Source organism: Budorcas taxicolor, chromosome 6, assembly GCF_023091745.1.
Source record: "Budorcas taxicolor isolate Tak-1 chromosome 6, Takin1.1, whole genome shotgun sequence".
NCBI lineage: Eukaryota > Metazoa > Chordata > Mammalia > Artiodactyla > Bovidae > Budorcas > Budorcas taxicolor.
The window spans coordinates 58,437,757-58,444,114 of NC_068915.1; positions in this window are offsets into that span (position 1 = coordinate 58,437,757).

Genomic DNA, 6,358 nt, shown 5'->3' on the forward strand with positions numbered 1-6,358 from the left:
CTTTAGATGATTAACATGGTAATTTACAGTGATAGATTTCTTTGATGTGAAACCATTCTTACATTTCTCACGTAAAGCCTGCTTATGCACAAGATATACAAATATGCATATTTTAATAAAATGTAAAATGTGTTTAAGATTTTATATCTGTGACAATAAGTGAAATGATCCTATAATTGCTTAAGGTTTCATTTACTTCCTAAACTGTGTAGAAATAAACAAAGACCAACCAGATGAGGATAGACAGAGTTATTATCCAGAGCTTGCTGAAGCAAGAGAGTCAGCCACCATCACTTGCATTTGGGAAAAGACTCAAAGGCAGGCAGAAGAGGGGGAAAGCCTTAGTGAAAAAGATGAAAGGCTGAAGGTTTGCCCTGCTTGGAGGTCACTGACATGGGGAAGCTGTAGGAGGGCTAACTAGTGGGCCCTTCTGTGTGATGGGTTAGGGGTACACCTTTGGCTTTCTCCTGTTGGTCCTAAATTAGAAATAGGGACAAAAATTAGAGAAGCTGTTAGTTATTAATCAAGTCCTGGCTATTCAGGGCTGATGATTGCAAAAGTTATTGTTGGTTTCCTGGACTGTTGGCTAGAGACAGTGGTCTAACTTTCTACAAGTCTGACTTGGAGACAGTCAGTTAGCTTCCTAGGCTGGTTACCGTAGGTTATGGACTAGTTTCCTGGGCCAATTATTGCCTATTTGGGGTCAGAGTTCTATTTTTATATATGAGCTAGTCATCATCTGTTTGTATATTTAGACCCTTCACTGACTTTGGCAGCTTTCCCTCTTTTACAGTTTTCTGGAACAACTTATAGAAGATAGAGATTCTTGAAAGTTTGGGAAAATTCCTCTGAGAAACTACCCAGGCCAAATCCTGGACAGTGGAGGTCTTTGTTTTCAATAGTCATTAAATAACTAAATAATCAGTACGCTATTTAAATTATCTGTTCTTCCACCAATTTTTGCCTTTCTTACTTTTCCAAAAACATATCTGCTTCATCTAAGTTATCATATTTACTTGAAACAGTTCATCATGGTAGCATTTCACAGTCATTTTCATCTCCACAACCCTACTTTTTATGTATTTCTGTCTTTTTTTTTCTTTCCTTGATCAACCTTGCCAGAAATCTATCATTCCAATTTTTCAAACAGCCAAATATGTTTAGCTAATTAACCTTCTGGGGTGCTTGTGTTAATTTGGTTAGTATCTGATTCCATTAGTTTCTTTGTTACTTCCTTCCTTCTTGTTGGGTTTGCACTGTTGCCATTTTTTAACTTCTTGAGAAAATTGCCTAACATTTGTTTTCAACTTCCCTTGTTTGTTTATTTTTTTCAATGTATTGTTAAAGTTACGAATTTCTTTCTGTTTGCTTTAAATGGGTTCCCTAAACTTCGGCACAAAGACAGGGTAAGCCACATAATGTAACGCATGCACCATCAGGCCTATCTGAGGGGTGAGTGGAGGCTCTCAGGATGAAGATTGTTACCTTCCTTTTAAATATGTAGAAGACATGGACATGCCCTTGGGTACTAGTAGGTGTTAACACACACAAAGTCAAGAGATCTGTGCCCACAACTCTTTTGTGTGTGGGGGGCGGGGGCGGTTTATTGAATTTGTTACAATATTTGTTACAAAACATAGAATATTCTATTTTATGTTTTGGTTTTTTGGTGGCAAGGTATATGGGTTTAGCTCCCCCACCAGGGATTGAATCCCCACCCCGTGCATTGTATTGGAAGGCAGTCTTAACCATTGGACCACCAGAGAAGTCCCTGTGTTTAAGATTCTTAATATTGGTTTGTATTTTCCATAGTGGAAAATCTCCTTTAAAGAGCAAGACAAGCCTAATGTTACTGAAGGATTCCTGGAGCCATTTCATGTATGTATATATATATATATATATATATATATATATATATATGTACACACTATATGTGCTATTAATATACAGTGTGAGTCTTCTACACACAAACAAGTTCCATTCCAAGAGCACATTTGTAAGTCCAATTTGTTCATAAATCCAACAAAGTTAGCATAGTTACCCAACAAACACAACTGACTGTATAGTGACTTAGCACACATATAGTTTTATACTGTAATTGATTTATAATACTTTTCACACAAATAATAGGTTAAAAACAAATACAAAAATAAAACATGCTTAATCTTACAGTACAGTACCTTGAAAGGTATAGTACAGTACAACAGCTGGCATACAGGGGCTTGCATTGAGTGAACAGGCAAGAAGAGTTACTCACTGGAGGAGAGAGGGCCAGTGGCCGATGGTGGAGCTGAAGGATCATCAGTAATAAGAGATGGAGGGGGCAAACTGCAATTTCACTCACACCTGACATTGATGGTTCCTGGTTCCTTGCTGGATTCAGTTCTATCTACCCTCTTGAAAAAACGATCCAGTGATGTCTGCCTAGTAGCTCTTTCTTTCTCATCATAGATACCACAGTAGCCCTGGGTTGCATTCTAAATGGCTGCTGCAACCCTCATGTACAGTTCTAGGTTTGGGTCTTGTGCCTCAAAAACTAGTACAAGTGAAGTTGCTCGGTCGTGTCCGACTCTTTGTGACCCCATGGGCTATAGCCTGCCAGGCTCCTCAGTCCACGGGATTTTCCAGGCAAGAACACTGGAGTGGGTTGCCATTTCCTTCTCCACAAAAACTAATAATGCCTCCTCAAGTCAAGAAAATCCCCTTGCCATTTCCTGCATCATGAATCTCTTTGGTTCCCCAGTTACTCTTCTTCCTCTTGTTGCTCTTCATCCTTCCTCTGGACCTCCAGTTCCAGAAGGTCTTCATTAGTAAGCTACACAAAGCACAACCGCTTGTAGAGGGTGCACATGCGTGACAATGTACGCCAGTCACAGGGACTGACTACATGATTGGACATGCAAACAGCCATGGTCATCTTTGAGAGTTGGCAACTTGAAGGTTTATATATAGGAGACTTACTTATAAACATTAGGAATATATATATATATATATATATATGAAGGCTGCTTTTGGTTCCCGTTAGAATTCACCATTGGACCCATGCACCTGATACATAAGAAAGATAATATCACACATAAGAAAGATAATAACACACATTAAGAGGTTTGGTTTTTTTTGTTTCTGTTTGTTTTTTTTTGGCCACTTCACATGTCTTATGGGATCTCAATTCCCTGACCAGGGATTGTACCTCGGCCACAGCTGTGAAAACCTGGAATACCAACCACTAGGCCACCTTGGACCTCTTGAGAAGTGAAAAGCTATTTAGAAAATGATTAGAAAAAACTGGAACACTAGGCAGAGAAAAGTAAGCTAGATTTTCTACTTATATACAAAAACAAATGTCTGATGTAAAAGAAAAAAAGCTAAATGCTACCAGGAAAATGTAGGAGACCATCATTGTGAGCTCCAGGTAGGGAGAGATTTTATGAACAAGACTGGAAATATATAAACCACATGGCAAAATTTTAGTGGATTTCACTGTACCAAAATTCATTTCTTTCAACAAAGTTAGCAATAATCAACAAAACAGAAACAGATACATCTAGTATCTATATAAAAACTATACAAAAAACATATAAACCATTATTGTAGACTTCAAAATCAGTGTTGAGTGAGACAAGTGGGCAGCAATATTAATATTGCATGCCATCCATATGGGGCTTCCCAGGTGGCACTAGTGGTAAAGAGCTTGCCTGCTAATGCAGGAGACATAAAAGATGCAGGCTCAATCACTGGGTCAGGAAGATCCCCTGGAGGGCGCATGGCAGCCTACTCCAGTGGTCTTGTCTGGAGAATCCCATGGACAGAGGAGCCTGGCAGGCTACAATCCATAGGGTTGCACAGAGTCAGACACTACTGAAGCAAATCAGCCCTCACGCATGCCATCCATATAAATAAATGCACGTATGCACACAAACAAAATGACAAGTTTTATAAGAATACAGACATATTTAAAGTCATGACTTAAAGTGTGTATATTGGATGGAGAAGAATGACAGTAGAAAGTAAGGGAGAAAAGAGGGGGAAAAGAAAGAAAGACAACTTACACTTCAGCTCAGAGCACTAGTCTAAACATGAGTACTCAATTCTATGCAAGAAAAAAGTAGACTAAAAAACGTTTGTCAGATGTTTAGTCTAGCAACTCACGGACCAGTCGTTAGCTCCCTCCCCAGCACCACCTCAAAGACTCACGCAAGATTGTGCCACCAAGACTAAGTTTACTGTACATATTTTTTTCAATCAGCAGAATCATTGACCCTTCCTAATCAGAACTTTCTTTTTATTACAAATAACAGTAAGGAAATAGTTGAACTGAGTGTTCAAAATGAGAAGAATCCTCTGGCTCATTTCTTTTAAAGGCTTCCCTTCCCTAATAAAACATGGAGTGAAACAATTGGTTGCATTTGAGCTTTTAATTAGACCAAATTTAATATGCCTACAAGTATTTTGCCTGCCAGGCATTGCAAAGATCTTTGCTGCTGATTTTACAAGAATTTAAGACATGGGAAGACACGTTGGCTGGGATTAAATAAGAGATTATCTTGGCAAGTGAGAATGACAAAAAAGTCAGGGAGAAATACAACCTTATTGGAAGGGGTGGGGAGAGAGGGATGGGCTGGCAGCCATATGGAAAATGAGTCTCAGAAATGCAGTGTAATTGACTCAAGAGTAGATATAGTTTTGTACATATATATATATTTGAGAGGGGAGAGGGTTAAAAAAACATAAAACTATGAACACAAATACAAAATTTAAAAATATGAAATCAGTTATGATTGTGAACATTTATTTCAAATGAGAAAAGAAATCTCAGTAAACTTCAGAGGCTCATAGATATGTTAAACATTACAAAATCTGTAACAATATCATACTGTCTCTTCACAAACCATCTTGACCATTTCAGCAATGCTTGCTTTTCTACACATTTTTTGGCTGCATAGCTTTTTTCTATGATAATAATTTCATAACTTTATATAGAGTGAGAACAGAAAGACAAGTCAGTCTTTCCTCTGGTATGGTTGATTAAAATTAGATTTTTATTATTAATTATTGGATGTATGTATGACTTCACACACAAATATACATGCTTTTGTAAGAATGTTACAGGTTTATGCCCTATAAATACAGAAATTCTGAAAAATATCTATTTCATGTGATGCTTCACTTAGAATGATACTCGTTGCATTATTGAGTAGTTTCTTGACAGGAAAGAACTTTTGTTGGGATCACGTATTGAGGAGAACTGAGTCCTGTGCCTGGGATTCTGCATGCCTGATGCCTGGGAGCATTTCCCCTGGGTTAGCTTCTGACCCTGTGCATTTCAAACCTCACTTCTCTTCCACTGGCACATCTGGGCCAGACACTGCAGGATCTTCTCTTATTACCCTACAACCTCTGGCCCTGCAGCTACATGTAGCCACCAGGTTGAGCCAGCCCTCTGGGTGATAAAAATATTCCTGGATGTTATTCCTACATTGATAACAACACAGCACAGAAGTAACAAAAAAAAAAAAAGAGAGAGAGAAAGAAACCAGAAATACATCCTTCTAAGCCCCCCAAAATGAAATTCTTCAGTTAGTAGTCCTTTCAGCAAATCCCCAAAGTATCCAAAGCTGCTCTTATCCCATACCCAAGTCGAAGTCACAAAGGAAGAAGACAGCTGTCTTGACCAACCTTAGTTGAAGCATTATACTTCTGCAAATATCACAAGAGCAAATGTTGAGGGAGCAGGACACTGGTGCCCACTTTCCACCCATCACAACACCTCAGGACTTGGAAGAGCCCATGCTAGTGAAGCCCTGGAAATTTCCTTGGCTTCTCAGCAAATCCACCTGGGACTCTATAGGGCTTCAAACCTGGCTGACAGTCCTGCTCAGCTGCAGACCTAGTTAGAGAATACAGACTCGAAGGCCCCTCAAGAGTGGAAAGGGAAGTGGTGTCTTTGTAAGCCAAGTGGGGTGGGGTGAAGTCAGCGAGGAGAAGGGCATGGGGAGAGGACAGAAAGCACCCCCTGAACCCTCATTATCTCATCTTAAATGAAAAAAAAAAAAATCACCCTGGGGCTGGTCCCAGCAACCGATGAGCCACTTATCATCTTTTAAAGTATCCTGGTTTTTCAAGAAATGGTGACCAGGACCAGCTTCTTCAAACTGCTATCACTGACTTTCTGCCACAAACCTACTTCTCCTTTACTCTCTTTTTGACCCTTTTCATTTATTCATTTTCAAAAACTTATTTTATTGAAGCATAGTTTATTTACAATGTGTTAATTTCTGTTGTACAGCAAAGTGAGTTATACATATATATGCTTTTTCATATTCTTTTCCACTATGATTTCTCACAGGGTATTGGATAC